The 15,610-nt window shown below is 43.5% G+C and overlaps 1 long non-coding RNA gene and 1 other non-coding gene across 3 annotated transcripts; both read left to right on the plus strand.

Annotated features, from left to right (window-relative positions):
• The first annotated feature begins 156 nt into the window (after window positions 1-156).
• LOC102376933 lies at window positions 157-2,078 on the plus strand. 2 transcript variants are annotated; one of them, XR_323265.2, is made up of 3 exons: window positions 157-210; window positions 1,312-1,381; window positions 1,840-2,078. It is a non-coding gene; the product is annotated as an uncharacterized LOC102376933 (long non-coding RNA). The 2 variants fall into 2 exon arrangements; XR_323266.2 differs by lacking the exon at window positions 157-210 and adding an exon at window positions 217-449.
• On the plus strand, window positions 1,546-1,664 carry LOC112549499. Its single transcript, XR_003092922.1, has one exon. It is a non-coding gene; the product is annotated as a small nucleolar RNA SNORA26 (small nucleolar RNA).
• Window positions 2,079-15,610: the final 13,532 nt, after the last annotated feature.

Genomic DNA, 15,610 nt, shown 5'->3' on the forward strand with positions numbered 1-15,610 from the left:
TCGGCGCCCGGCGGCTACAGCGCCTTCCACCCCGCCCCCACTCCGGCACCGCGAGTCACGCACTCCCTCCCCACCAATAGCGATGCGGGCAGCCCCTTCCCCTCCCCGCCCCACCGGACGCGCGGAGTCTCGCGAGAACAGTGCGCTGCTATTTAAGTGCCGCGAAGGCTCTGCCTCAGCCTTTTCCCGTGGTCGTACTGGGTGCACGCGGTAGGTGGTGTGGGGCTGGGCGCGGCATCCCAGGGGTGGCCTGGCCTGGCCTGGCCGCGCGCCCTGGGGGTCACGTCGCTGCCCTCCCTCCCCCCCAGTGTCACGAGGGTCCCCAAGGATGCGCCCGGCGGCTTCATCGGGATCCGCGTGCCCGCAGCGCCGGGCCTGGCCCGCCCGCCCGCGGAGGTGGAGGCCCAGAGCTTGGCCTGCCTGAGGACCCGGCTGCCTCGTGCCCCCAGGTGGGGGAGGCAGGGAGAAATGCACCTTTGTGGAGGTGCTACCTCGGTCTTTGTTCTGGGCAGGAGCTGTGATGACCTGAGGTTCAGGGTCTCTAAGAGTGTGGAAGAGCTGCTTTCATGTTTCTTCTTTAGTCCTCTTTAAAAATGTATTTAAGTTTTATTTTGCAGTGTATTTCTCTCAAATGCTGAGATACTGCCCTTCCGCACATGGGATTTGTTACAGGCTGTGAGACACTTTGCTCATCGATTAGCTGGTCACTGGCAGGAAATGGAATGGCTGCCTTTATTGTGGTGCCAGTGCTGTCAGATACAGCAGTGATGGTCCAGCAGTTATGCCAAGGGCAGAACTTATTAGGGTGAGGATTGCTTTGGAGCAGGTCTGCACATGGGATAAAGTTGGAAAAGCTTTTGAGTGGAACATGTTCTTCCTCGGGTGCCCATGAAGCGGTTCTGAGGAAGAATCGCATGTTCAAAAGCTTGTTCCACCTTAGCCCAACTACACAGTCCAGTAAAGAAATCCTTTCCAGTGTGAAAGAACTGGATCTCATCAAAGATTCAAGTTCAGTTCCAGTTAGTGTTAAGACATGTTGTTCCTCCCTGTTTGAATGGCAGGGATTGGTAGCAAGTATTCTTCATAAGCTTGAGCCATGTGACTTAAAAGCTAGCCTGTTATTCATGGTTCAGTTTTATACAAGGAGTATAAACTACAATGCTGAAATAAGGCCTTTGCTTTCACTAGGTAGATGTCTGTTTTAAATGTAAGCAGGTAGTTTTATATTGCTTTGGTTTTCTTCTGGAAGTTTGCATTTAAATCTTTTAAGGCAGCATGGTTATGGGTTTTTACATCTTAATTTTTTTGCAGATAAATGGCCACACCTGAACATTTACAAAGGCACTTCATTCAAAATGTAAGACTGCTCCTCTGCCAGAAGGTAACAGATTCTGATGGAATGAGAATTGGCCATTTGCTTTGATTGTGACTTGGCAATAATTGATGTTTCATAAATAAAAGCACTTGAGTTTGTTTGTTTTTTTTAATTTGCAAGAATGAATGCCTTGTGGAAAGAGGTTATGTTGGGTAACATCCCCTTCAGCTTTGCCCTCTTAAGGCTGGCTGTGTCTTAAGTGGCCAACACAGAGGGGTATAGTAATCCTCTCTGAAACCCAGAGGTGAGCTTTAAAACTCTGCTTTGGATCCTGTCTGGAGGGACAAATATATGAAATCCATTAACACTCTAGTTCTAGATGTTAGTAACTGAAGACAGGGAAATTTACTGTGGAGCCTTATTATCTTAAGGCTCATTGGTTTGAACTGTTAATGTTACCATATTTATTGGTCTTTTGCTTTAGCGTGTGACTTAAGATCTTATTAAGTTTCTCTTTATTTCAGAGTTGTCAAGAAAGCGTCTGCATTCATTAGATGCTGCAGTGTGCTTCATGGGGTTTGTAGGATGCTTGACAGGAGAAAACTGCTGTCCATAGATGATGAATTTCTGGGTACGTAATGTGAATATGAGCATGTCACTTCCCTTGAATGACAACTTGAGCTAACTGTATTGTTTTTAACTTTTGCATGGTCCTCAATGTTTCAGAAGTTTTGTTTTTGAATAAATTATTCTTAAAACTGTGTCCCTGTTCTGCTTCTTTTCAGACATGGTTACTTGGATTATATTAAAGTTTCTCTTTGTATTTCTTCACATATCTTTTCTTTCCATATAAAAGACAAGTGTGCATATAGAGATTCTAGTAGAGATGGACCTGAGCCTCAAAGCATTCTAATAACATAAAAGCACAGGGAGAGAGAACTTGGATTTGAGATCTGGAAACCTACTAAAAATACCTATTGGATGAAGACTAAATGTTTGGGGAGTTGAAGGAGGTTGCTTAACTTAAAGACCAATAGACCACCTGCAGAGTTGCTAGCTCAGAGATCCCCATTTTATAGTGCAACTCCTTAACTTGCTATGGGTACTGCTGTTGCTAAATAGAGTCGTGGAGGGAGGGCCAAGTGGCACTCAAGAGGTTATGGGGCTAATATATGGCATACCTATCATATGCATGCACCTTTTTGCCACCCCGGCTTGTTCTCTCTCTGGTATGTCCTTTTCAGCCCATCATAGTTTTCTTCCACCCCGGTTTGCTTTTATTCTGAAAAGCATCAGTAAAAGCTAAACAAAAGACAATATTGGAAATGAGAAGTTTATAGATAACGTCCAGTTTACTGCAGGATTTATAATGGGATCAAAATTGGGTACAAATCTTAGCTTGCTAAATCCTAAAAGGACTAATATTCAAATTTTTTCTTGCCTTTCAGTAAATTATGGTTGTGCTATGAATCAATTTGTTCTCTGCCCTTGTTACATGCATATTGTATCTTTGCAAGAAGCTGAGTAATTTAGTTTTAAATCTGTATGCAGTTTTTGACATAACTATCAAAGTTTTCCATATGCAGACTACGGCAGAGTTTAGTTTGATAGCCTTACATCAATAATTTCTGGTGCGAGAGTTAGTTGCTCCAAATTTTCTCTCTGTTTAAATGATTAGTATTTGGCCTCTACCACCACTCCCTGCCAACCAGATTACCAAGCCTTGTGCAGTATGATGTGGGCCCAATCCTACATCTGGCTTCTGGACCAACCTGGCACTGCTCACATAACTCTCAGGGCCAAAAGGTTGGGCACATGTGCACATGAATGTGTGCATGCACATACATGGGAGTATCATGCTGTACACACGCCTTGGTATAAATGAAATATGCCACCAACTTTTAATCTAGAAAAACTTGTGATTCCCAGGGCACAATTTCTGGGAAATGCTGTTCTACCAAGTATTTTGTGCAGTTCTCTATCCTGTTCAGACTGTTTTACTTCTCTGAAATACTTAAATTTTAACAAGGCTAGTGAGAATTTCTGGCTGTTACAGCTGGCCTGACTCCACTGAATATTTAAATATATGCTTTATCAGGAGAAAATAAGCAAGCCCTACCCCAGAACCCAGTGGCTAGGGCACACCTGGGGAGTCAGATGACTGAGTTCATTTGTTTGCTCCAAATCAGGCAGTGTGGGGGTTCCCCACATCCCAAGTTCAGTCTTAATCACTGGTGTATTTCCTTTCTGCTTTATGTGAAGCCTAATCTAGGAAGCTTGTTCTGAAAACACCTACTGGGTTCAGTCATAGAGGCATGGCAAATAAAAACACTGCCGAGGATCCCTACAGTGTTAAGGCACTAAAAGCATAAAATTTTCAAGCCTTAACTGACTTTGTATGCCCAGCAGCAGAAATGTAGGTACCCAGTGGGTATGTCTACATGTGTAATTCAGGTTTATTAAAGTGTACTCCTCACCCCCTCCCAGGAGCAAATTGTACCTTACAGGAGCAGGCCAGTCCAGAGCTGCTTCAGCTCTACTTTCCTCCCCCTGCAGCAGTGAGGGAGAGCTCCAGGCTCCAGCCCTGTGTTTGGCAGGGGGCATGGGAGCTGGTCCCAAACCCCACATGGCTGGGAGAGCCATCCCTGCTCGGTGGGGACAATGCCAGCTAGCCATGTGGTAATTGGGGACCTCCGGGCCACAGGCACGCTTACTGATCAGCTGCTGATTGCCTGAACCCTGCCAACCTGTTATGCTTTCCTTTTTTTTTAAACCGTACCAAAGGCTGTTGAGTTTGTGGAGGGAGCAGAACGGTGGTTGGGCAAAAGCAGGGGCTACATGGAGTTCTGCAAATATTCTAAGCATACATGGCTTATGCAATGGATCCATGCCAGATTACTTGCAGAAAGGCAGTTTCTATGGTAGGTATACATGTATTCATATTTGCACTTATTAAATCTATTTATAATATGCTTAGACAAAAGCTTTTTACATCTTGCTTCTGAAACAACTTTTATTTTTGATGCTTAAAGAAGTTACTGCTTCACTTTTTATTTGCATAGGCAAAGGCTAGAGGCTGGCTGATATTCCCTGAAATGTACTGCTGTGAAGGCTTTTCTGTTTAGAGGCCTTTGTAAAGATCAGAGGTGATTCTTTCTCATCCACATGCCTTGATGTTTAAGTGCTACTGCTGCGATTCAGCAAACGCTGCATATGAAAAGTATTAACGTCTTCAGTATTACATGGTCATGTGAAAAATTGGTATAGGCTGAAAACAGTGATTTGCTACTTACAAATTGAGAATGGGCTTGTAAATACAAACTAATCTGATAGCATCTTACAAGCAAATTTGGCTGTAACTTGTGGCTAAATTCATGACTAAATGTCAGTTACTTTAACTTGGTAAAGATTCATGTTGTCAAGATTTTTACTGACCTCAGACAGGTGCCACTGGATGACATTCACACAGATTAACATGCACAAATCTGCAGTAAATGAAAATTACAATAGTTCTGTCCCACATCTGTCTTAAGGACACCTTGGTAACTTAAGGGTAATTGATACCTTTCACAAGGCAAGTCAGCAGAATCATTACTGCAGGACCTATTTCTGTTTGTAGTTCCTTTGAATCAGATCATCCAATCATTGTAAGCAGGGTGAAGCCACTGCCATTTAAATTCCTAATTAATTTGATCTGCTTCCAGTTGTTGCAGGGCAGTCTTACTTTGGCCACTAGATCTGAACAAATTCAAAGCAGTACTTTTTTTACTTCCTAAAAGTCCAAGTTTGGAGCTCTAGAGCAATTTGGGTTAAAACAGGAGCAGCTGCTTCAAGCGCAGCACATCTAGGCAGGCCTCTGGCAACAAGAGGATTAGGTAAGTCATCAGGAAAAAGTATACAAATGCCTCACTGCACTCACCAATACTAATCAGGCAGCTCATCCCATGTAAGCTGTCATGTTCCTACCCAGTCCTTGTGACAGTTCAGCACTGCAGACTGAAATCAGTGGCCCCTGCTCACTTGATAAGCCACCATGCCAAGCAGATTCCATGGAATGGAAGCATAAACAGGCCAGATGTGGAAGAAAAAGCAGATAAGTATTTTCTTGGCTCACCCTCTACTGTGAAAAAGCAGCTGTAATGGATGCAATTGTAGGTCACCTCTTACTCTGCTATCTAAGGTATTCAGAAAGAGAAAATGGCTGTTCAAACTGAAGATATCCTCTTCCCCCATGTTAGGGGTGGCCTCAGAAAGTATCTAATATTCAAAAAGCCCAATAGGGCATCATCTTAGAAAAGTAACTTCAAGTCTTAATTCTTCACTGGATAAGCACAGCAAGGTCTGAAGCTCATCCAGGTGGCCCTTCTCTGGATGCAAGGTAATCCTCTATGAACATTGCAGCTGATCAATTTTGGGGAATGTTATAGGCGTTGCTTGGCAAAACACTTGATTTGGTGCAGATGGACCTCTTCCAACTATTTGACAGGCCTAGCTGAAGCTGCTGGATTTGCCATTTCTCTTGATCAACGAACAAGAGTATAACTTCTCTCCTGTCTGTCTACTTCTATAGCTCAAAATAGTGACATATATTCAAAAGAGGAGTGAGTAATAATGATACCAAATATGAATATTTAAAAAACTGTTTAATCCTTTTTTAACCTTAAATTCCTCAAAAGCATCTTATGGTAATCAGTTCCCTACAGTAATTATGCATTGCATGAAGAAGTTTTAACTACCTTTTCCCTTAACTACCTTTTGCTTTTCCCACTGTTAGGTCTCACTGGAGTGAGATTTCCACCCCCAAACAGTTTCTCCTCACTCCAACAGTTTTTTTGCAGTATGTGGGAAGCAGGTGGTTTAATTGCTGCTATGGCTGATAGCTGGCTCTGAATGACTCATCTTGAGCTCCAGGCTCCTCACAAAGGTGGGGAGCTTGGGGATATGGTTGTCTCTGTGACACAAGTCAGATCTCTTCATGCATTATGATAAAGATCTCAGAGAAATGACTAGCCCCCATCATCTATGACCTTCATATGTAAAATCTTTTATATGTTTTGCCTGCTGCAAGCTCTTTAGCCAGTTGCAAGAGTTAGATGATAACATGACAGGGAGGATGCTGCTGAAGATACCTATAATCTTCTACCTTACTAAACCATCTTTTAGGCTAAGCACAGACATTTGGGGGCATTAGAGGGAACTTCAAGTCGGTTGAAAATGGCTGCCCAGTATCAGGTAAGTCAGGATGGGGTGGTGGAGGGTCAGCAGGCTGGAAGGGATGGGGGATCTGCTGCTGGGTGGAGAGACATGATCTGTGACTGGGTCAGGGTGGGCAGGTGCAACCCACGGTGGACTCAAACTATCTGCAGCCCAGGCCTAGAGGTTGGGCCTGGCTTTTCCCCTTTGTTTCTTTTGATAGTCCTTTGCTCCAGCCAAGCTATGTGGTTGGGACAGATGTAGCCATTAATTAACTTGGCTTCTTTTGGAGTTTGTCCTGCAGTTTTGTTTCAGCAGGCCATATAATCCAGCCCAGAAGTTTTGGGGTGCGTGCATGCTGGCTGGAGCCACAGTCACTCCCCACATACACACTTAGCCTCTCTGTGGGAGCAAAGATCAGCACGCTACCACTTTGCCAGGAAAAATGGAGCCCCGTGCAAAGCAGAAGGATCTATGCTCTTGAGCAGCTCCCCATAGTGCAGTGAACCCAAGGAGAGGCTCAGAGGGGACTGGTGTGTGCCCCACCCCAGTCCATTGGTGAAGGACAGGTATAGGGGTGCCTGTTGGGGAGCCCCAAGTCCCAGACTGCCTAGGTATGGGTGAAGTCCTCCCCCAAGAGGGTGCCACCTATAGACTTCGTAGTTAATAGTTTTTAAATTATATTTAATGTTTTTTTGTTTGTTTGTTTTGTTCTCTGTAATGTGGGTGTTTGTGTTGACCCTGCTTGTGGGGAGGGTTTTGTTTGTTTGTTTGTTTTTTGTTTGGGATGCCCCAGCAAATTTAGTGTTCCCACTTGAACACTGAGCTTGAGCCACTGGTATAATTTATAAGGTACCCCAAAATGTGAACCTGGCCGTTTTTGCTGCCAACCGGTTTCCAGCGGAAGGATTACATTTGTTTTGGGTTTTTTGTTTTTTGGTGGGTTTTTTGGTGGGGTTTCTTTTCATCTCACACTCTTTGTCATGATGGTGCCCCTCCTTCAAACACTGACAGCTCTCTGGTGATGATCAGAGCAGAAGTCACGAGTCAGTGTCTCAGACCAGGGAAATGGCCTCTCTTCCAAGATTACATGTCTTGGGATGAGTTGCCCTTTGAGAATGAAAGCTGACTGTACAACAACCCCAGAGATCCTCAGCTGGCTATGAAGTGGTGTGGAAACAAATGGTTATGTTGACACCACTCCTTTTGGTCTATTGTCTACGTTCACTATGAGAGAGTGATCTGCCCACCTCTTTCCCCCACAGCTGGAATACATTAGCTTTTGGTCTACCTTGGGGCTGAGAATGTGTAAAGGATCACAAGTAAGCTAAGAATCAAAATGCTGATCCAGAAGCAATTAATTATTTTGCCTATGTGATTTAAAAAAAACCAAAATCTCTAGATATTGACCTGTATGCTGTGACTGCTTTTTCTGTTACTTTGATGTAGTCCCATGACATGAGCCATCATACAAAGATCAGCTTCTCACTCCTTCCTGTCAGACCCTTATTGCATGCAAGGCAGGGCGGGCAGGTCCTGATTTCTGCCCTTCTCCCCACTTCCAACACACATTAAATACAGCAAGGCCTATGCCTGGGTTAAAAAAAATAAAAACAAACTTAAAAGCCCCATAAATCAACACTAACTTGTATCCAATTTGAAAGGTGAAGCAGAACCAGAGCTACCTGCTGTTCTATAGAAATCTTTCATAAGAAGCAACTTAGAAACATTGTTGCTATTGATCTCAGGATTTTAACATCACACTCCCTCATTTTCTTGTGCTATTAATTTTTCTCAGATTTTTTTTTTTCCTATGATTTTTATACATGCAGAATAAAATATCCAGGGAAATACAATCTGTTTCTGGGGGAAGAGAATTCGTTTCTCTATCCAGTAGAACTGGACCCAAGATGCCAAGTTCAGGTCCAGACTCCAGCTCCCGAAATACAGAGCATTAGAGATACCAGGGTTAGCTCTAACACTCCAGGAGTAGACCCAGAGTAAAACTCTATTGACTAAATTTTTTTAAAAGCCCTTTTACATAGTGGAGAACAGTTAATTACATATTGATGTGGTCTTGAAGTAATTAAAGCAGGAGAATTAAAAGAAGACTCCTTATTCTTCCCTGTTCTTTAAAAGCAAAGCCTATTTTCCACTTGAATGTTTTCTCATTTTTCCTACCCGCTCAGTATTTATTGGAGTTTTTTTAGGAATATGAATATCTTAGGGTAATAAACATTAGAGGCATGTTGTAACTATCCCCAAAGCAAGCATTATAAAACCAGGAAATTCAAAGCTAAGGCAAAACGTGTAAGAAATCCAAACCTGTGAAAGTATAGAAATAAATAGGTAAGGTACTCCAAAACTTTTTGTTTTGCCTTCTAGTAATTCCAGCAATTTTGATTAATACATATTAGTATTTTGTGATCCCAGGCATGAGACATTGATGTCTGCAGAAAGTTTTTCTTCTTTTTCTATTTGACTTTACCATGTTGCTGCAGGGTTGTTTGGGCTGCTAATGAAATATGTGTCTTAGTGGAAGGAGGGAGAGAGAGAGACTTGCTGTTGTCAGTGTTCTGTGATTAATTTGCAGCTCTTAGTTTATGCAATGTATACACTTTGCTGCCTACATTTTGTAAGGCTTCTCAAACAAACTGCTCAATTTCTGTAGATTTCTGGGGGTAAAACATGTCTATAGAGAATTTGCCGTAGAGTATTGAGGACATGAATGGCTTTACTTGCAGAGTGATAGGGTTGAAAGTTATTCTTTGCAAACTATGGACAGACTACTGTTCGGTGGCAGCTTTAATTATAAGGAAGTTACCATTTCTTCCTATTAGATATGCACTGGATATAAAATTCATGTAGGTACAGTAACAGGTAAAGTAGGGGTGATACAATGTCTTTAATACTCCCAGTATCTACAATTCAGTAGCACCATATAAGCAATTAAAGGCTTACATGCAGCCCTTAGATCTAAGCTTTTATACTGGGGGTTCTCCAACTTTTTGAACTCGAGGCACTCTATAAGTTGTGAACTAAATGGCACCTAGTTTCAAAAACTAATTTATATGTTATGGTGCTTATATCCTTGCAGAGAGGCCAGGCAGTACAGGTGGGGGATCATCCAGACAGGGACAAGCTTGAACCTGTGCTTGTCTGTTCTGCTTATCTCCTTACAACTCATGGCATCCTTCAAATGATCTGATGGCAGCATAGGGTGCCCCAGCACCCCAATTGAGAATCGCTGTTTTTATACAGATGTGGACTTATGGACAGTGCACTTTGGTGTTTAGGCCATTATCACTTTATTTAATGGCTCAGTTGGACCTTATTCCTGATCCTAACAATTGCACTCCCTATCATGCCACATGTGCATGGGATCAGATTCCAATGGTGCCATTACTGCTTACCAGTGCAGGGGGAGCCTTGCATGATCCTGCCCCTGCCCTGTACCAGCAAGTTGAAAGTGGGTGCCTGCAGCTGGGCATGAACTGCGGAGTGGTCTCGGGGTCGGGACCAACAATTATCTGATTGTTGTTCTCAAGCCCAGGACTGCACCAAAGTCTGGAGCTAGCTCCAATTTGTCACACATTCAATTTAAGATGTGATGGAAACTAACCACAAAAATACTACACGTTTTGTGGAATATTTTTGTGGCTTGTAAATGTGGCAGGTTACTATTTATGGCACAATTCACAGAGTAATCACATCTTAGGTGTAACATTTGCCAAGGGGCTTAGGTTTTGTTTTTTACCTTGTTGCAAACAATCAGGAAAGTAGGGCAGGAGGTCATGTAGTCCAACCCGCAACTTCAAGGCAGGATCACCCCTAAACCATTCTAGCCAAGTATTTGTTTAACCTAGCCTTAAGCACTTTCAAGGATGGAAATTCCACAACCTTTCTGGGTAAGCTACTCTAATATTTAACCACCCTCATAGTGCAAAATTTCTTCCTTCTTTAAATTTCCCTTACTGCAATTTAAGATAATTGCTCCTTGTCCTGTCCCTGTGGCCACAGAAGCTTATCATAATCTTTCTAAACACCTTTCAGGTATTTGAAGACTTATCAGATCCCCTTCTATCATCTGTTCTTCAAAATAGTCCCAGTTCTTTCACTTTTGTCCTTGTAAATCATGTTACCCAGACCTGTAATCATTTTTGTTTCCCTCCATTAAATTCTACTTTGTCTACATATTTTCTGAAGTACAGTGCGCACTTTACATTGTATTCTTCATCAGATGAACAAGGTGTTTGCTGCTTTGCACCCAAATCATAGTATAAGAAGGGAATTCAGTTTTCTTGTTCATTTCTGAGGACCTCCAGTTAGATCTTACTGGTACATCATGTCAAGGTAACTTAAGACTTCCACAATTAAATTGTGGAACATGTATTCACCAGGAGCTAAACATCAAGAAAACAGCTCAAAAGCAGAATAAAACAACTCATAGGCAGATCCTCAGTTGGTCTAAATTGACATGCTTTTACTGGAGTTCAATGAAACTCTGCAGGTTTGGAGCAGCCCAGGATCTGACCTTTCTATCATGTGCTTGCAAACCTGACCACAGTACTCAGATTAGTATTTGCAACAATGTTATGCACTATTATGATTGTGGACACTGGAGTTCAGGGTGACTTGACTCTGCTCTCAAAAGAAATTCAAAATTCTTTTCACTGCAGAATGCCACTTGATATATCCTTCAGTGTTCTGAAGGCACACTGGTTATATAAAGTGCGTTATTTATAGTCTCTCACTCTTTTCTTGCTCGGAGAGAGCTGTTAATCTGAATTCATTTCTGATCCATTTTGGCAGCATCACAGGTTCTAACTTGATTTTCCCTTTATAGACTGTCATTTTTATTCTTCTGTATTGATAATTAATCTCTATTCTATTACTGTGTTGCCTTAGTTCAATTCTGACTGTCAGGGAATTACTGTGTTTCTTCTGACCTGATCACTGGCGGTTTTTTTGTGTTAATTCAAAACACTATTCCCACTTCTTTCCTAATCGTTTTGTACTAATTATTCTATATTTGTCATCTTCTTACCAGTGTGTGTGTGTGTGTGTGAGAGAGAGAGAGGGAGAGAGAGGCTTTCATTTTGTATCAGAAATCTCTCTCCCTCTTCCCCAGCAGTTACAGGTGATGGAGTTCATGTCAGACCTTGACATTGTTTATCACGCTTTTATTAACTCAGGTTTTGAGTACACTTGAACTGCTTAAAAAGTTTTGCATTATCTTAAGTAGTATAAAACAGGTAATATCTTGCTGAAAAATAAGCTAAGTAGTAGGTAAAAAGACATTTTTGCCACATCGATTAAAAAATGTCTTTGTACCTACCACTTAGCTTATTTTTATTCAAGAAAAATTTGAAAGGCAGATAAAAATAGATGGGGATGTGATCAGTAAAGTATGCTTGCCCAGGGCTTTGAAAGCATTTAGCAGCACTAGAGCTGTTTCATAGTTTCATAGTTGGTAGGGTCGGAAGGGACCTGAGCAGATCATCAAGTCCGACCCCCTGCCATGGCAGGAAAAAGTACTGCGGTCAAACAACCCCAGCAAGGTATTCGTCTAACCTCCTCTTAAAGACCCCAGGGGAAAAAGCCAGCACCACTTCTCTTGGAAGTTGGTTCCAGATCCTAGCCGCCCTGACAGTGAAGTAGTGCCTCCTGATGTCTAGGCTGGATCTACCCTCTGCCAGCTTGTGACTGTTATTTCTAGTCACTCCTGGTAGCACTTGGGGGGAACAGGGACTCTCCCAATGCCTGCTGGTCCCCTCTGACTCATTTGTTGACGGCCACTAGATCCCCCCTCAGCCTTCTTTTGTGGAGGCTGAACAGGTTCAGGTCCCTCAGCCTCTCCTCATAGGGCCTGCCCTGCTGGCCCCTGATCATGTGAGTGGTCCTCCTCTGGACCCGCTCCATGTTGTCCACATCCCTCCTAAAGTATGGCGCACAGAACTGGATGCAGTACTCCAACTGCGGCCTGACCAGTGTCACATAGAGGGGAAGCATCGCCTCCTTGGACCTGCTCGAGATGCATCTGTGGATGCATGACAAGGTGTGGTTGGCCTTCCTGACCGCATCCCCACACTACCGGCCCAAGTTCATTTTGGCATCAATAATGACTCCAAGATCCTTTTCTGCCTCTGCACTGATGGGAAGGGAGTTCCCCAGTCTGTAGGTATGCTGCTGTGTTACCAGATTTGCCCATTACTTTGTGGTGTGCTCATTTATTAGGGATACGTTTCTAGGGTTTTGGTAATTCTGTCAATGTGCTGCTTGTGTTACTTGTGTTTCTATACGGAGCTCTATATCTCTCTTCTGCAAGTCATCACCCCCAACAGAGCTATCTTGCAGGACTCTGTTTCAATGAGGCTGGGTTCCTCCAGTCACCAAATCAGTCATACACACAAACGCACACACAGATTAACGTGACGTGCCTGACCTGGCCAGGTTGATCAGCATGGACAGGCTGATACCCTCATATGTCAAGAATCAGTTCGTCAGAGCAACAATAACCTGCAGTCAGACACAAGCACACAGGTAAGCAGAATCTCTTTGAATCCGGCTGCGTGTCCAGCTGACACCCTCATGGGCCAGCATTCAGTTCATTAGGGCATGTCTGAGCCAAACTGTGTTAATCGGCCTGTACAAGCTGATCCCCTTATGTGTTTCAAACTCAGCACGTCCCAATCTTTAGCTTCTTGATGAGCAGACCCCACAGTATTTTTTGGGTTCACAGGGACCTTTACCTTAGGTAAAAGAAGTGTTGCTGCAGAGCAAGTAAGGGAGGAGAAGTAGAGAAGGAAAAATGTACCCAGTTACTACCAGTTTGACTATAAAAGTTATTTATTGCTAAGTATATGAAATATATAATGGTACTAATAGTAATAGACATGCAAAGGAAAAACAAACACAAACCATTACAATACTACCCTGGTTTCACTAAGTATTTGGGGAAACTTAGCTCAAGCTTAACTAGTACAGTTCAGGTTCAGAAATTTATGCCTAGAGAGAAAAGAGAGAGAGATCGCTGGGATCTCACCAGTCCAAGGTACTCGGGTTGCAAAGCTGACAGGTAAAGTTCATAACACAATCCTCGAAGGGAGACTATATGTTTCTTCCAGCCTCTTGAGAAGAACAGCGGATGGTGTCAGCGCGCACACTGCTGCTTTTTTTTTTACAGATTTTTATACCCTCAGTTCAGTTTCTTCAAAGCATTCTTAATAGTGTAAATCATTGTCTTTTCTGTTGACAAGGGGTTATCTGGTTTGGAACACCTCAAGAAACTGATTGATAATCAGGAAACACATAAGGTTAGGGAGTAACCAGATACTTGGGAGCCAGCTTGAAATTGCTATGGATAGCAGATATACTGATGGGATATCTCATGGTTTCTTCAGAAACAATAGATAGCTTGCAGCATCAGGGTTTTGGATTTTTACTTGTTGTGAACAAGCCTCAGCTTAGCATGACTTTTCCAGATCCTACTATAGTCTTTTAACAGACCTAAAGCAATTATTGGAGTGTTCATAACCTTTTATGGAGAGGACTTCCACCAGTCATCCTGGGAAAAGCTCAGCATTCCCTAACCCAGCAACCGAGTTTTAGTCAATCAAGTTTAAATAGGCTTCCTGTAGCGGAACTGGGGAATGTACGGCCTGAGATGCCTATTAAACTTTACTTCTGCTTAGAGGTGTGTGTGTGTGTGTGGTGGGGGGGGGGAGTCCTTTGTAAATCCAGATTAGAACTGGTCTGATAAATGCTGAGCTGGGTGTGTGTAAACATGGGTTGATTAGCATTTGGAGCACAGATTCCCCATCATGCAGTGCTCCTCTGCTTCTCTGATCCCAGAATTCACTGCAGTCTCTGCGTCAGGCTTTCTGTTCTCCATCTCTCATGTAAATGAATGGTAATCTGGTTCCATCTCGGATGCAAATTGTTTCACTCTTGTCACCCTTATCTGGAGGGTCTTAGGTGTGTTTCTCACTGCATTAATCAGTTAATCAGTTTTGTTTAGGTGGTGGGGGGGGCAGGATTCTTTGCGAGTCAGACAGATTGTGTCCTGTGCCAGGTTCCCCAAGAACACACAGCTGAGAGGTAACAGCTGGTTCTTCCTCCCCAGATGCAGCACCTTGCAATTGTCAGTGTTGAAACCCATCCTGTTCTCATCCACCCACCCCTGTAACCTGTCTAGGTCCGATTGCAGCCTATTCTTCCCTTCTAGCATGCCCACATCCCCCCCACATCCTAGTGGCGTCAGCAAATTTGAACAGGGTGCTTTTTACCCCTTTGTCCAAGTTCTGATGAAGATGTTGAACAGTGCGGGTCCGAGGACCGAGCCCTGGGGGGGGACCCCACTGCCCACATCCCTCCAGGTCAAAAATGACCTATCCACCACCACTTTCTGGGCGCGGCCCTCCAGCCAGTTAGTGACCCATTTGACTATGTCCCCTAGTTTTTTTTAATGAGAATGGGATGAGAGACAGTGTTGAAGGCCTTCCTAAAGTCCAGAAAGACTACGTCCACCGCTACCCCTACGTCTAAGGATTTTGTGACCTGGTCATAGAAGGCTACCAGGTTGGTCTGACAGGACCTGTCTCTAATGAACCCATGTTGGTTGTGCCTAAGCATAACCTCCCCTGCTGGCCCCTCGTGGATATGCGCCAGGATAATTCTCTTAAAAAGCTTACCCTGGATCGAGGTAAACTGGCCTAGTTTACCCTAGTTTCCTGGGTCCTCTTTCCTCCCTTTTCTGAAAATGGGAACCACATTGCCTCTTTTTCAGTCCTCTGGCACCACACCAGAGCACCACGAGTGCTCATAAAGCCATGCCAGGGGTCCCACAATGACCTCTGCTAATTCCCTCAGCACTCTGGGGTGGAGATCATCTGGTCTGCCCCAGCTGGCAGGGGGTATCCTCTTATCCATACCTGCTCCCAGGGCATGAAATAGCAAGTCATTGTGGCTTTTAACTAGCAGGATCTTGGCATATCAGTTGTTGACAGATTCAGAGATGAAGACCTCCTTGTCTCCATCAGCCCACTGGATGACAGTGGGACTAGTTTACTGCGCTAGTTTTTCAGATTCCTCCAGATCTGG

This window comes from Alligator sinensis, unplaced genomic scaffold (assembly GCF_000455745.1).
Source record: "Alligator sinensis unplaced genomic scaffold, ASM45574v1 scaffold134_1, whole genome shotgun sequence".
Lineage (NCBI taxonomy): Eukaryota > Metazoa > Chordata > Crocodylia > Alligatoridae > Alligator > Alligator sinensis.